Here is a 16,354-nt window from a genome sequence, read left to right on the forward strand (position 1 = left end):
AAAGGTTTCAGTCAAACTGACTGTGAAGTAGATGGTTAAAGAAATTAACACGAGCCTTCCTCAGCATGTTTGGTATAAATGGCTAAAAGTCTGTCTTGCCATCACCCTGAGAGTTTGCTGGCAATCCAAAAGCTGTTCTTCAGTCGTGTTGCCAAACAAGGCAGCGATGCAGAAAGACACAACACATTCAACTTTCAACTGGAGACCAGCAGCTTTAATAATTGTAGGTGATGACTTATAAGAAGACTTCCTAAAATCCATAATCCTGTCTTTAGTTTTTGGCACATTCAGTGAGAGGAAGCCACAAAATATCCAACCGTCCACTTCTTAAACACAGAGGTCTCTGCTGTGGTTTCTGTCACGCACCTCCAGGTGAGGATGTCCTGTCACTGGACCCACACAGGTAATTATACTGTAGCTGCAAAAAGCTGTTTGTCTACCAGCTGGTTTAAACACATACTCACGACTGCATTTATTCTTAAAATCATTTTCTAATGTAGAATCAGCTAAAGACGTTTTCATGAGTGAACGTAGTAACTGAGGGGAGTCCTGCTGTGTCCCTGAGGTCCAGGAGGAGGTAACGGTCCACCTCACAGGTGAGACTCGTTGGTACCAGCCGGTGAGGAAGCTGCAGGAGTTTGTGTGTTAGCTGTGTTAGCTAACTACAGACTGATGTCTAATCCTCCTTTCATCATCGTCATGCTGTTGCCGTAATAACAGCTGAGCTGCAGGTGAAAACTGAATCACCTGAAAGACTCACAAACAACGTCTGAGTGGCTCTTTATTAGCTTTACTGGATTAAACTCACACAAATAAATGACACGCAGCCTTCCTGCAGCAGCGTCCACGGCTCCCACTCATGCTCACTGCTCACCTGACACTCACAAAGCTTTAAACAGGACATGAGTACAGAGTAACGACACAAACTGATCAGTAGGAGAAAATGAAGCGTTTCCAGTATAATTGATACCATCACACCGGCTCCACTCTGACATCACTGATCAATAACCAAAGAACACACAGATCAAACTTCAGCCATCAGAGGAGTCAACGGAGCTGCTTCTGTTCCTGATGTGCTGATCTCTCCCTGCAGGCAGCTTCACACAAACACCATAAAATAATAAGTGAAAGCAGAGAGAACCAAGTGACAGTGAACAAACACCTGTAACTGTGAACAGCACGACCCCGATGATGTTTCCTGGCTCCAGGCCACACAGCTGTATCTGGCTCTCTGTGGGGCGTTTAAGGGTCAGGCTGAACCGTCCGCTTTTCACACGCTCGTCTTTCTTTCACTCGGTCTCTGTGATGCCGCTCCTGTTTGTCAGGCTTCTCAGGACGGTGCCACCACTCCACCCGAGTGTCTTCAGGCAGCTGAGCTGTGGTTCTGAAGGGCAGCCGGACAGACTCCGCCCCCTCCCCCTCCTCCACCTCCACCCGACACTCTGAGAGAACAGCAAACAGCATGAGGTGTACAAACAGCAGCAGGTGTCACAGTTGCGGAGAAAGCTGAAGCAGAGCAGAAGGTAACAAAGCACAGCACATTAGAAGCAGCTGCTGAGCTGATCACAGTCTGATGGGATTGTTTCTCCTGTCAGCTGCTGCGTGGATGTAAAAATGATCATTCAGCCAAAGGTGCTCCAAATAACTGTCTTAATGCTCCAATAAATATTATATTTAACCTCCTAAGACCCGAACTCCTACATGGCATGCATTTTTAAATTCTCTTTGCTATTTGGGCTGATTGGGACCTGAAGAATGCAAAAACCGAGAATTTCCAGATTTTTTTTTTTACCTGATTTTTGTCTCTGAGAAAAATGAGATCCACATGAGAGGACATTCGTTTTAATTTTTGATAGAACAGCAGCAGTATAATGTCCTCGTTAGTGGATATCAGGCCCTCGTGGAGCAAATTTTTGTATTTTGGTCTAGACGTCCCAAAATGTGATGTCCAAACATGTGGACGCCAGGTCCATAGCGGTTAAAGAAACAATCGTAAAGTTCTGTTTCCAGTTTGTCATTATTACAAACAGACATCAAACAGGATCTATGGATTAAATGGATGGAGATAATGATCCTACCGTCACAATGAGTTTGACCTTTAACCTGTATCTACAGCACTGACCTCTGACAGTAAGCAGCACTTGTTTCTTCAGCAGGATGTTTCCCTCCCTGCTAATGGTGCAGGTGTAGGTGTTTGTGTCTCTCTCTCTCTCAGGCTCAGACTGAGGTCTCCAGTTGTCAGCGGGTCTTCATTCATCTTCGTTCGATTTCTGTAAACTTCATCCTGTTCTTTATTCTTGTCAGAGCTGTTCTCATACACGTGGACCTTCCTGTCTTTCATGTCCTTCCACTCCACTCTAACGTCTTTAAGCAGCTGAAGTGTGGCTTTACAAGGCAGCAGGACAGACTCCACCCCTGAATCCACCTCCACCTTGTAAACTGAGAGGACAACAAAAGACACCATGATCCATCAGCTGTGGTGGTCACATGACCTCCCTGTCCCCTCATTGTCTTCTAGTCTCAGTCAGATTGTGTCTCAGTTTGTTCCTGATGTGTTCCTGACTCGTTCTTTGGTAACTAGTCTGCAGCGTCCTGTAAAGTGCTGCAGACGTGTTGGATGAAGAGCAGAAGAACAGACAGACTGAGCCTCCACAGTCGGCCATGCCTCACACGGCTCTTTACTTTGGGCTTCAGCATTAGCAACGTGTCTGAGGAGGATGTCCGTTTGAGAGACCATAACTGCGCCTTTTTTGAAATTCACTTGAGGACACGCCGTTGGATAAACGCGTCTATTTTAAACTTAAGGAGAATGTGTCACAAAGCTGAATGACTATGGAAGAAAACTAAAGTGGAAGTGCACAGGCTCTCTCAGAGATCTCATGCTCTCCTTAAATGAAATGGTGAAAATGGCTGCTCTGATTTTTCTAGGTTCTGTGAGATTATTATATTATCTTATGCCACGTTATACCCCTGATTAATGATTGTGAAATTATTATGTAGTCTTAGTTTGCATTATTCTCCTGACTTAGAAGAAGGTGATAACGATTACATTTGTTAAACTGATTTGCATTACATTAGACTGCTGATTTATTGTGTATGAATGATATTGTTTATGATGCATTATACTGCTGAGTTATAAGAAATACTGTTTTCAGAGAGTCAGGACCTTGTTGTCTGATAGTAGAGGAGACAGAGAGCACATTCCACGGGAGCTTCACTCCCACCGTTGTTGAAGGCAGACGAAATAGGGAGCCAAGGCCATAAGTCAGGCTCGCTTTTGATTAGAGAGTCCCAAACATGATAGCTTGAACCAAGTTTGAATAATTAAGAGACCAATTGAGGAACATAATAAGTGAGGGAGGCGTAGTAGGGAAAGGTGTTTGTTTTTGTCTCATGTCTCAGAGGGTGTTGTCTCAGTCCCTCGGCCAGAGGACGGGTAGAGAGGGTCAGAGCGAGGGCAGTGGACCTGGGAACGGTGACCCGGGCCCATGATGCCATTGATGGACATGGAGGCAGCTGAGTGGGTCGAGGAGTGACACAGCGCAACGTATGGTGACCTCTTGTGGTCAAGAGGTCAAAAGCGGGAGTGTGGAGATCAGGGAAATATTTTACTGATGATTTCATAACCGTCATCATTACCATTACATTAATTATCATTTCATCAAAGCATTTATTGAAGCTGTTGGCCTTACGTTAAAACTTGTATTACAGGTGCAGTCAACCTATTACATACATACTTTCAGTTCGGTTATTATCCACATGAGAATTGGCCTCTCTTTTCATAAGTCAGAGTTCGAGTGAGGTCGACACACACACACACACACACACACACACACACACACACACACACACAGTAGTTAAGTTCATGTTTTGGGTAAGAGTGGCAGACACAATTTTTCATGTTTTCAGGAGATAAGCGAAAAGTTAGACGTCAACAGAATGCACCTGGCCTACAGACGGAGAAAATGTTCTTTTCCCATGTGTCAAAAGTCAACAGAACATTTGTGGTTTGAAACTTACGTCTGTATTGTATCTGTTTGACGTAAGAGGAGGCGTCAGAAAATATTCCCTGATGCTATAAGACAGTTGCATGTGTAATTTTGGGGCGAGATCGATGCTGAATGTTTTACAGTGTTCATCTCCCACACTGCGTGTATTCATTAAATCATTGTTTGACCAACTCTTCTGGACCAATTGTTGTTTTTGTGCTCACCCTCAATATTTGAACCCATTTAACAGTTCATATCAGAAAAGTTTTGTTTGACTGTTGTGTCTCGAGCTGCCTCACCTATAAAGCAGACAGCAACAAAAGTCTGATTTTCTGTTGATAAGATCAAAACAATCAATGACAAATCTCCCCAAAGCTTTCTTGTTCTGGCATCTCACTCCTGGTCTACTTTTACACCTGTGACATTTGATGATATGGTGACCCTGGTAGATAAAAAGAAGCCGTCTTCAGTTCCCTCAGATATTCTCCCCTCAAAGCTTTGTAGCAAAGTCTTTGACACTATTGGTCCTTGGGTTGTAAATCTTTTCAGTGCTTTTCTTCAGACTGGAGTGTTCCCAGTGTTTTTAAACATGCCATTGTGGAACCAAAGCTCAGAAAACCCAGCTTAGATCCAACATTACATCAACATTATAGATCAATTTCTCAATTTGTGATTGTCTACAGCAGAGTTTTGGTTTGATGTTGACCTTTGACCTGCAGTGGGACATCTCTCAGTCTCCATTCTCAGTCTAAATGATCTGACAGAGCAGGTGTAGGTGGCGCTGTCAGACAGTTGAAGGTTGGTCAGGTTCAGGCTGAGCTCTCCAGTTTCCAGAGCGTCAGTCTTCATGGATGTTCGGCCGCTGTAACGCTGGTTTGGATCTTTCAGTTTGTCTCCTTGAAGCTGGTGGACGGTTGGAGGACTGAGGTCGGAGCGACTCCACACCACTGTGGGGCTGTCCAGTTCAAAAGTGGGAAACTCACAGGGCAGCAGGACAAACAACTCTCCCTCATACAGCTCCACAGCTGAGGCATGCTGGGAAACTGAGGACACAGACAGAGTCCATGTGTCACTTTGAGGTAAAGATCAAACGTGGACAATTTCAGTTACAGAATATAAAATATCTACATAAAGAAATAAAATCACTGTTACACCTGAATAAACTGTGTGAAGGTAAAATAAATAAATACAATAAAGTGTAACCGAGGACAAGGTAGGAGGTAGGAGGGGCAAGGAAATAAATTGATCATTTATTTATTACATTAGTAAAACATACAATTTCCCAGTTATTTCCAGACAGGCCTTGCAACACATCCTGCTGATATCCCAGCTGCACATGACACTTACCACACAAACGGTGAAAAATAACACAACACTGCAAACCGTCACACCCTGTTTAGAGACACTGCAATCGATTTACCTGCGGGTATGCACTGCAAACAATTTGAGTCTCAGCACAGCTGGGAATCAGCGCTATGCATGACCTGCAATCTGGGAGATAAAGGGAAGTGGCACAAACAAATAAGCAAAAAACAAAAAGGGAGGTTAGTCCGCCCTTACACAACTCACTCAATCATCAACCGCCCTTACGGCTGGACGGACTAACCAACACAAAGTTACAAATCAATCAAAAGAACGGAAAACTGAGAGGCAGAGACAGGACAGCTGAAAAACACAAACAACATTATCGATTGAAATGTTACCCAATAAAATATCAGTTTTATTAAACCATTCAAAATCACAAAACTAAAACAAGACGTCAATATACCTACAATACTGATCAATTTGCAGTCGATCTAGGATTTGATCAATTCTTCTATTAAAACTCGTGGTCACACCACAATATACCCACTCGCACTCGAGTGAATTCATCGCCTCTGGTTTTTTCCACAGACCTCACCCCACACACCTACTACCTTTTCAAAGCTCTTCAGCCAATCACCTGGCAGAGAGCAACAAACTGCCAGGTGACACTTGTTACAAAAGGAAGAAATAAGACGTGGTATGAGTGAAAAGTCTGAGTTCAGCTCCTCGGCTCATAGAAACACTGATTTCCTTTTATTAATGAGGCGTCTGTGGGAACAGGTAGGAGGCTCCTGATTGGTTCATAAGGTGTGAATAAATGTGTCATGTAGCTGGAAGCAAAGCCACATCAGGCTTTAGAAGGAATTCATGAAGGTCTGAAATCTGTCTGCAGTGCAGTGGAGTGATCTCCTCTCTTTGAGTTAGAAGTCTGGAAGTTTAGGAAGCAGCTGGACTTCAGGAAGCACAAATGTGATGAAGGTGAAGGTGTGGAGCGCTGTGTCAGGCTCTGCTGTGGAAATTAACTTTTGCAATATTTTCAACTGGAAAAAGAAGCAGGGTATGAACTTTGTAGCTCAATACAAAGCTCAGGGGTTAAAGGTCAAAGGTCACCCAGTCTGTGAGCAGAATCCTTAATGCAAGAAAACAACTTTCCAAGACTTTTCCCAAATTCCAGGTCAGATTTCATTGGTCAGAGAAAAGAACATCAAATTTGGATCCAGTACTCGTGTCACGACATCCTGACTGCTGATCTGCTGATCCGTCCTTCCATTGTTCATCAGAGGACGAGGAAACGTTACCACTGAGTTCAGTTTGGACAATCCACCAATCACAGAGCTCCATCAGTGATCTTACAGTAACTACATTTGCCAGCAGAGCTTTGATTGCACTTCTCTCCACCACCACTAGATGTCTCCACACTCTGTGCTGACTCCAATGAATGATCAGAGCTGCTGAGTCTGAATCTCTTTACTCGGTTGGAGGCGGCTGCTGCAGCCTCACCCTGACGCACACAAAGCTCCACCTTCAGTTCTGACACTGAAACATACACTGTAGCTAAAATGATGCAGATGTGACCGTCAGCAGCTGGATTTCCTCTCCATAGACGTGTTTCCATGCTGATCACAAAAAAGCAACAACTCAGACAGATCGTTAGATACAGCAGCTTTAACTGTAACAGTGTAATTGTAGAGTCTTTACAATGTAAAGTGCATGAAGGCAACTGTTGCTGTGATTTGATGCTATGTTAATAAAACTGAATGAATAAGTGCTGATATTTATCCAGATCGTCTCTCTGATTGATCTCTATGACCAGCCTCAGTAATAACTTCCAGCCAGCAGCCTCGTCCCTGCAGGTGTGCTCACACAAAGCTCCCCGTCCATCAGTGCTTTAATCATGATTTAAAACTTTCTCTAATAAATCACTTTCATGCTGCCTCAGACTAAAAGCCTTTATTTCACCCACCTCTCTTAGCTGTTTAACTGATTCATAGTTTTTATTTTATTGAAAACATTCAACCATTTAAAAGATTATTAATTTTTATCAACAGATTTTTAACAGGGACTATAAGGAAAGAGGACCTTTATCCCATATTAGCTGCTCTTAATAATAATCACATAACAGTAGGTGCCTGCAGATCTTTGTCCATGTTTTACATCCTTCTTTACACAGATGTCTTTTCATATTTGATGTCATGTTAATTTGAAAGCGGAGCCCTCCATCTGCCACAGCGATGTTACCTGCATCACTTTACTTTATAGCGGCTGGAAGATTTCTGAAAGTCACCAAAAACAACAAAAGTGGGACTTCCTGCTTCTCACAGAGGACTTCCTGCCAGTTCAGACAGAAAAAAATAACCTATAAGTATATAAATAAGTATGAACAACATTTCTTCATTCACATGACCTTTGACCTCGGACCGCTGAAGCTGGCTGACCTTTTCTGCTTCCTCTTCCATCCATTTCAAGTTAAAGGCCCTCCTAATAGCTGCTGGACAGTTTTGTACTAACAAGGCTTTTATTGTGAAACACTGAGAAACAGTTGGAAACACTGATTTTGTTTTTTTAAGAGCATGTGTTGCTCTGACAAACGCTGCGTTCCTTACTGTGAGAGACAGAGTGTCTCCTCCGTCTGTGTTTAGCTTCCTGTGAGGACAGGAAGTGATGCGAAGGCTTATGACGTGTGAAACTATGAGGAAGCTGAACTCTGTGGCAGTCTGCCGTGATGTTTGGCTGCACACACTAAACTGAACTGAAAGAGAGTGTGTGTGTTTTAGTATGCAACAAGAAGTGAAACACACACACACAGCAGCTGCTTTCAACACACACACTCAGTTTGTTCACATGAGGACAAAAAAACTTTATTTAACTAGGCTTGTGTGACAAGAAGACAGGAGAGTCTGAGTTCAAGGCTCTGCTCAGATGAATCCCACAAGCTCGGCAAGTTTCTGTGGCAGCTTCACCTGAGACACGAGGAGGGAGGAGACAAGGACGCTGAGGATGGTGCAAGGTTAAATGTAAGGAGAGAACCAGAACAACAAAGAGGCCTCCTCCTCCTTTATGGGAAACACGATGAGGCGAAGGAGACCCGACGAGAAGGCGCTCAGAGTACGTGACTGCTCTAAATGGAGGCAGCTTCATGGTGCGATGGTCAACAGGTGTGGGTCTGTTGAAACATCCTGAAGGTGGAGTTTGACTGCAGGCTGGAAGCAGTCACACTTCATGACAGCGCTCATCTCCCTGCTGCACCACGGCTCCGTCTAACTCTTCCTCTTTATTTCCAGATTAGCGATCAGCAGGCATGAAGTCATCACCTGTGTGGGCCTCATTTACTAAAGTTTCTATGGAAAAGTTCAAACTTCTTGGAGTTTTCACACAAAATTTCCATAATCAGATTTATGATGTGCTGTTCTTCTTCTCTGTGTTGTAGCATCCTGATGACACCCCGTTTGTGCTCCAGTGGATGATGAGAGTCAAACCTTAAATACTGATCCGTATGCGTAGGTTTACGGTACACGTCAGGTTGTAGACGTCCCCCATTACTGATGGAAATCTCACAGTCTAAGAAGGCTAACCTGCCACTTGTTATTATTTGTATTATTTTGATATTATTGAGCCATGATGGCGCCTTTGAAACTCTGCGTCTGCTCTTCTTCTGCTCCATCCAGATCTTTGCATCACCTTGTTTTACACACTGACTCCATCAGGTTACAGAGAGCTAAGTGATGAATGACTGTTTCATGCCACAGACTGCAGATCAGTCAGTGTTCTGATGGCGCTGATCTGTCATCACAGTCACATGACTTCCCCTTGTGTGAATTAATGTGTTCTATTTAGTTCTGCAGTATTTTATTTCTAGAGTACATCTGCATTTTATTCATTTCACACAAACTGTTGATGTAATGTCATCAAATGTCCACTAGATGTCAGTAGCCATCGGTGGACCGAGTACATCAACCTCTCTGAATACATACATGTGCGCTTAAATGAGCTCACATTATTGATCTGGACTGATGGATCGCCTTTGTTTTTATAGTCAGTGTTACTATGGAAACGACACTAACACACTATCTAGACATACAGTGGATTTGTTTGACTTCAGTCTTGATTCTGCATGGAAACAATAACCTGACATCTTTGATCATAAGTTTCAGAGCGTCGCCTGTAACCATGGTTACTGACCTGCAGCCTGACGTCACTCTGAGCAGCTGCATGTGTGAATGTGCACACATGCATGCAGCTGCTCAGCTGGGTGGATGTGCTGGTGGGAACAGTGAGTGTGACAGTGATGGATAGATGCATCATGAGCATGTGACTGCTGTCAACACACACATGCACAAGTATATAAAGGTCTGTACCCCTGTGTCCTGCTCACATCACCCAAACCCAAGAGGAAGAAGGAGCTCTGAGCAGCGTCACCTCCACTGCTGAGAACACCAACATGTCCACTAAAGCTTTGCTGGCTTTGATTCTTCTCTGCCTGTTTACAACTTCTGTAGGTGAGTGTTTGCATGAGAAAGATGGAAATCCTGTGTTTTGTCTGCACAGCAGTGTTCATGCACAGGTATATGTGTCTGTTTCTACACGCGTGCATCATTTAGACTCTTCTGATGTTGGAAAGAAAATGAAAACAGCGTTTTCTTCTCTTATGTGACCAAAAATCTGCTGTTTTCTTTTCTATTCTACGTGTTTATTTTTGCATTTCTGTGAAGATTCAGACATCGGCGCTAATTATCTTCCACATGTCAAGTGTTTTTATTACCGTGTGCTCGAATATCAGATTTGGAAGGACCGCTTGATTGTTTGAAGTCTCTGTGCTAAATGACAGATCCTGATTCAAGCGCATGAGAAGTAAAAGCAGTGATTTGAGGCTCTCATCTTTATAGTTTTGGATATATTCATGTTTAAGCATTGCCTGAGATTTCAGTGTGCAGAAAAAGGACATGAAAATGAGTGGAAAGAGCATTTTTATATACAACATTTGATACATGAAGACACATTTTGACAGCAGTGGCGTTTCCACGCCAGATTTACCAGGGTGGGCTCTGGGTGTTTTTTCATGGGGGCACAGAACCAAAACCAGAGGCAACATTGAACTGTTTCATCTATGAAGTGAATTTATTTGGAGCACAAACAAAGTGAACGAACATTTAACAATCAAACAGGAGATTTCACACCCTGCACATCTTTAAAAAGCACTGACTGACATCACTGTGGACCGAAACGCCTGCACGCATGGCAACAGGCAGAGTCCATAGTTACAGAGAAGTTGAGGAGGACTTTCCTACCGGCTGGGCTGGAAGCTGCGCCTCCTGTCCCCCATTCATGTGGTGGGGGTCGTCCTCACACTGGGGGGTCGTCCTCCCTCCTGCTGATGTCTGAAAAGAGACGGATGTGGAGTAAACATGAGGCTGTAACTGAGAGCTACAGTAACTTATTACTTTATCTTTTCATTAGTGTTAATGATACTGTGTGGAGTGTAATCACAGGGCAGCCCGTGTCCTCCTCTCTGTAGTTCCCTCACGCTCTCCATCTCCATCTTTGCTATCAGGGAACAAATGTCTGCTTTTCTTTAATGTCAGCTGATGTTGTTCCAGCTGTGACACTGAGCTCCTGTCTCAGCTTCATGTTTCATGTACAGTTAAAGTAAAAGGATGAAGTCTGTCTCTGAGCCTGTGCGGACCGGATTTGTTCAGTGTTAAAGCCATGAAGCTGGATTTCACAGTGACGAACCGTATCGCTTACCTTCGTCTCTTCACCTGTTTCCACGTTAGTCTGCTTTAACGATTCGCGCTTCTTTCTGAGCGCGAATGTGCTGAGAGAGCGAGTGTGCAGCGCCCTAAAGAGTCCGTGATAAACACAAACTAGAACACTAGTTCCAGTCCCAGCGCTAAATTAATTCGTCTCTTCAGGCTTCACGGGACCGCGGGACAGTGAGCCGTGATTGTGAGCCGCGGTGGAGACACCCGCCTCTCGTCCGCCGCACAAGTCTTTTCTCCTGCGCTGATCACAAACGTGGACGCGCGTTCACATACCAAACATAGGGGCGCGCGCACACATACAAGCAGCCTGATTGGATCATATTAAAAAAATCATTAAAAATCATCCCTGAGAGTCGACGTGACACTTTCTTCCTCTGCTCCACCTGCTCTACACCTGTGCTGAGTGTCATCTCAACCAGCTTTCATACTCTCGAGAAATTAAAGACAAACTTTACACTTAAACTTAAAATCAACTTGAAAACTTTAAAGGAATGTGATAATGTCATGTTAAACATTTAAGAAAAATAATCTGTGATAGCTGAGGTGAATTTCTCAACAGACTCCTCTTCTTTGACATCCACACTACATGTGTTTCACCTCAATCCACTACATAATTCTGGAGACATTGCAGGGCTTTTTGGGTCACTCCTGGACGATTGGGGAGGGGACCAGAGAAAACGACGAGTCCAACATTGTTTCGGCAAAGTTCCATGCACAATGGCACCTGCTCTGGCCCCTGGAAGACAATTGACTACGGCTTCTAACTTAAATGTGCTCAGAGTAGAAAAACAGCATATAAGAACAACTCCATTTACATGTCTCAGAAAAGAACTGCCAATTACCAGAGTTTGATCCCAGGGGGTGTTGCAGAGGGGGGGAATGGTCAGACACATGAACAGGTTGGTGGTGTTCTGAGGCATCTGTTTATGACTATGCTTCTTCCTCACCATCACACAGTCACCCTGTTTGCCCGGCTGTCTAGCTGCAGGTTTTTCAATGGTGTGAAGCCGAGTCTCCAATTCAGTGAGCTGCAAACAGGCTACATTTATTTCAAGTGTCATTACTGCTTAAGAAGGCTGAGGAGTAACTAAACATCTGACACAATGAGCAGGACAGTGCAGGAGGGACAGGTGAAGAGGCCATGCTGCTAGCGAGTCGGCTAAGAGCCAAGCTAGCAAAACCCTCAAGACACAATAAGTGATTACTGACAATAATTAGCAAGTGAATACACAGAGAGTGTGCTCCAGATGAAGCACGTCAAGATTACACTATGAAATAAGAAGTTTTTCTATAAGTTTTTTACTGAATTGGCTACGCAGGCAAGCTACACAAAAGCACCACTGAAGCTCGAGCACGTGTCAAAATAATTCATGCAATGCTTCAGGAACACTGTGCCGAGGCTTGGTTCATCTGAACAGAGTTAGTGATCAGTCATCAAGTTCTGCTTCAGCTTTGGTGTCTCTGTGCGAGCGATAGTGAACCAGTGTGTGTGGTAATGAGAGTCGTCATGGAGCCAGCGAGGAAAAGAGGACGCTCTGCTTGTTGCTAAATAACAACCAGGCCATCAGCAATTCTGCCCCCGGGTCTGAAATGTACAGTGACAGAACTTTAACATAACGTTAAACAGAAGCTGTCAGCTCGGCTCTGTTAAGTGTACAGTCATAATGAAGAAGTTGTAGATTCAATCCTCCTTTCATAAGTTTGGCCACCAGATGTCACCAAAAAGGTGTTGGAAAGCCTCGAGTAATGAACCCTTTTTCAACTTGAGCTTCAGAAAGTTTCATTTGGCCCTCACTACCACTGTGTGTGTTGTAACAGGAACAGAATGTGATGCTCCACCACAAAGAGAGCAAACACCAAGTGACAGCAACACCGGAAGTCAGAAGACAAAATGTAAGAACCCCGAATCTCTTCTACACCTCACTTTTATACCTGCTCACCCTTGGAGATCCAATCAAGTTGTTGACATTTAATCATGTGACATCCTCCTGTCTTTCACTAACTTGGCCTTTACCCACTGTGACAGTGATGTGAATCATAAAATACAATAAAAAGTTTCACAAGAGGAGCGTACAGCAGGTCTCCTCTGCTGAAGGCTCCTGTGTTTGGCACAGCAAAGCATTCAGACCATGAGTGTGCTTGCTACAACAGCCACACAAGATTTAAATGATAATAATAATAACTATAATTTTTTTAAAAACAACTTTTTTTCCTTTTATCTTCTCGAACAACAAGGTCTACATATAACTTTTTTCCTGGGAGACATCACTCAGCAGCAAAAGGAGCTTTTAGACCCTACTTGATGCATCGCCGGGCGGATGAGTAATCCACTTCAGATTCCATCTGCTATTTAAGTTACCTGAACTTAAGACTCTGTGGACAGTCAAACACTGACTGCACTATTTATGTATCAACCTTTAGACGCACAAACACTGATCAGTGATCAATCCACTCTGCAGTTTACAATCCAAGGCCCAGCAGATGAAAACTGAAAGACTTTCAAATCACATGAGCCAATATTTTATTCACAACAAAACATAAATGCTTGTGTGTGTGTGTGTGTGTGTGTGTGGGACTGTTTGTCATTAAAGGTACTTGAAACAATGATTCCCAGTCTCAGTGATACCAACACTCTCTGTCCTGTTTTGTCTCGTCTCCTGCAGACCTGACAATCATCAGAGCTGTGCGTGGACAGGATGTCGTTCTGCCGTGTCAAGTTCATAAAGATTATCCCATCGCGGCTGTGGTGTGGAGGAGAATTGACGTGAAGCCAGTAGAAGTGCTTTTGTACCAGAGCAAGACGTCTCATCAAGCCAACAAGTATCCACCTTCAAGGAGCCGCATGCATCTGATGGATAGAAGGATGAACAATGGAAATTTGTCCTCGGCTCTGCAGAATGTGACTGAGAGTGGAATATATGAGTGTCTGGCCATCGACACAGAAATGCACCAGTGGAAGACTCCCACTGAGAACGCTGACACCATCAACACCATCCAGCTGATAATTGATCCAGAGGGTGAGTTTGTAGAGTCGTCCACAATCCTTTCTCTCTGATCCTTATACAGCGCCAAATCACAACTACAGTTACCTTGGTTACGCTGCAGTCTAGGCTGCTGGGGGATTCCCATGATGCACTGAATGTTTCTTCGTCACTCACTCTGTGTTTAGACACCTCTCTGCATTGAATCATTAGTAATTATTATTCCCTGGCTCTCTTCCCCAGCGTGTCTTTTGTCCTGTCCACGTCCCCTCACCTCAGCCGGCCTCTCAGATGGCTGCGCGTGGTTCTTTTCCTGTCACCAAACTGCTTGCTTAAGGGGGGTAGGGGGTGCACTGCAGGACACTTGGAGCATTGTTCTTTCAGTTACAGCCCCTTGATTATTTAATTTGATCAAGAAAGAAATTAATATTAAAGAGAATTTAAAGGAGTATGAAGGCCCTTGGATAAAACGTCTGCACACATGAGGCTGAGGTACTAGGAGTTATAGGACAATTAGTGTAATAATGACTTACAATTATTACACAGTTGTTCTCAACAATCTACACTCACTGCTCGTGTTGTTAGGTACACCTTGTTAGCACTGGGTTGGCCCACTTTTAACTTCAGAACTGTCTTAATCCTTCAAGGCATAAATGCAACATGGTGCTGGAAACCTTCCTCTGACATTTTCTTTTATGAAGATATTGGTGATGAGACTTTGTAGAAAGCAGGGATCAGATCATGTCTCACACCTGTCTCCTGTTTCTCACCTGCAGCTCCAACACTGAATGCTGGCGAGAGGCGGTTTGCTCCGCCTATGTCTCTTCTGGTATTTTTGATTTTGGGTCTTCTCTCATGTTTCTGTTTCTCTCTTTAATCTTGATGATGCTGTAAACACCGACCTCTGACCTGAAACTCCTGCCTCTGAGTTTAAACAGAAACTTATTTGATGTTTTCATTCATTTGGTTTTTATTTTGCTTTGGGATTTTTTTTTTTTCATATAACAGCTTTCATTTAATGTGTGATGTGACATTTTTCACTTACAGCTAAATACACAAACACTCACTGTGGCTGTGAGGATAAGTGATTATGCTGAGATTACATGTAAAGGGTGGAAACTGTTTTCTTTTAGTGGTTTGTCTTTAAAGATAATCACAGTGTTTGATTCACTGCAGTTTTCCTCTTATATCTACAGTTTTCATGGGTCATGTTTTAAGGGAGGTACTTGTTTAGCATGTTTGTACTCACAGGCAGGACTCACAGTAGTTTCACTGACTTTTATGATGAAAACAAGACGATAACTAAACACCTCTGTCAGTAAACAAGATCCAATCAGAAGTGCAGTAAGTTTAAAGCACACGTTTGATCTGCCCCCACCAAACGGTGCAGCTCTTTTAGCAAACAGTGAAACTGTTTCTCATCCACTATCACCAAAACTAAATGACACTGTTGTCAAAAGACTCTGCACACGTTCACGAACAGACTGAATTTACTCCACTAACAGTACAGACCAATGTTAGCCAATCAAATCAGTGTTTGTGGAGCATCAAATATCACTGCAGCAACTATCAGCGTGTTGCACATGAACACAGTCAGTAACAGGCAACTAGCATGGCTAACATTAATGCTAATGAAGGCATGGCTAGCGTGTGTCGTCACTGGGCATGCTTGCTATGCTATAAACTGATGCTATGCTGGAGTGTTAATGGTTCCTGTAGTCCATGATTTAGAGCAGGGGTGTCACACTGACTTTACATGTCAGACCACATGCAGTAATTATATTTATAAATGGCTTTAAACGCACATTCAGCCTGTGAGACTCATTGATACTCAGTCAGACTCTGAGCCGCGGCTCTGCCCATATGGAAAAGATCTATATAAATCTTATAAAGTTTGTATCTGTCTTGTGTGAAACTTGTATGAAAAGCATACAAGAGTGAAAACAAATATAAGATCCCTTGAAAAATTATATAAATGAAACGTGCCTTATATGATATGAAGTAGGCCAAATCTGATGCAAGTCTTTTATAAGTTTTTCTAATGTTTTTCCATATGGGTGTGCTACATGCTCACATTTCTGCATCTCTGTATTTCAGAGACACTTTGTATTAACTTTATTTAATCTAATATTCAACTCTGAACTCTAACTTTAAAAAAATAGCCTCTGTTAAAAAGACTAAACTTGCTGTCTTTCTTTAGCATAATGGTGTGACCCAGTCTGTCTTAGCATGTGATTGGCTGCATGGTCCCACCTCTGTCTGCATGGAGACCAGCAGGGCTAAAGATTCAGCTCCACATTAATCATTAATAATAACTGAC

The 16,354-nt window shown here is 43.3% G+C and overlaps 2 pseudogenes across 1 annotated transcript; one reads left to right on the forward strand and one right to left on the reverse strand.

Moving 5' to 3' along the window:
• Positions 1-221: 221 nt before the first annotated feature.
• On the reverse strand, positions 222-2,737 carry LOC146578139 (uncharacterized; annotated as a pseudogene). Its single transcript, XR_014891327.1, has 3 exons — positions 2,683-2,737; positions 2,123-2,439; positions 222-1,442 (listed from the first exon to the last, which is right to left on the reverse strand). The product of XR_014891327.1 is annotated as an uncharacterized LOC146578139 (transcript).
• Positions 2,738-9,461: 6,724 nt separating this feature from the next.
• Positions 9,462-16,354, forward strand: part of LOC146578140 (uncharacterized) — a 105,561-nt pseudogene continuing 98,668 nt past the window's right edge.

The sequence above is a fragment of the Mchenga conophoros genome, linkage group LG3 (assembly GCF_057382185.1).
Source record: "Mchenga conophoros isolate Kocher_MC1m ecotype Shallow Benthic linkage group LG3, M_conophoros_male_GT1.1, whole genome shotgun sequence".
Classification (NCBI taxonomy): Eukaryota; Metazoa; Chordata; class Actinopteri; order Cichliformes; family Cichlidae; genus Mchenga; species Mchenga conophoros.